This window comes from Octopus bimaculoides, chromosome 15, assembly GCF_001194135.2.
Source record: "Octopus bimaculoides isolate UCB-OBI-ISO-001 chromosome 15, ASM119413v2, whole genome shotgun sequence".
Classification (NCBI taxonomy): Eukaryota; Metazoa; Mollusca; class Cephalopoda; order Octopoda; family Octopodidae; genus Octopus; species Octopus bimaculoides.
The window spans coordinates 53,491,861-53,492,462 of record NC_068995.1 but is presented as its reverse complement, the minus strand read 5'-3'; positions in this window follow the sequence as shown (position 1 = coordinate 53,492,462).

Below are 602 nucleotides of genomic sequence, written 5' to 3'. Positions count from 1 at the left end.
TCAATCTAGCTTTCTTTACAATGCGTTACTACTACTACTACTACTACTACTACTACTACTACTACTACTGCTGCTGCTGCTGCTGCTGCTGCTACTACTACAACTATTATCACTACTACTATTATTACTACTACTACCACTACTGCTGCCACTACTGCTACTACTACTACTACTACTACTACTACTACAATCACTACTACTACTGCTGCTGCTGCTGCTACTACTACTCCAGCTGCTGATACTACTACTACTACCACTATTACTACTACCACTACCACCACCACCACCACTACCTCTACTGTTGTTACAGTTGGTGCTGCTGTTGTCTTTGTTGCAGTTGCTTTATTAACATATTGTTGCCGCTAAAATTGATCCTGCTGCATATGTTGCTGTTAATACAGCTATTGCTGCTGCTGTTGCTGCCGTTGCTGCTGTTGTTATTACTGCTGATGATGGTGGTGATGGCGGTGGCGGTGGTGGTGGTAGCGATGATTATGATGATGGTGTCGATGGTGACAGCGAATGGTGGCGGCGTGGATAGTGAGTATGGCGATGATGGTGATGGCGATGATGGCTGTGGTGGTGGTGGTGGTGGTGGTGGT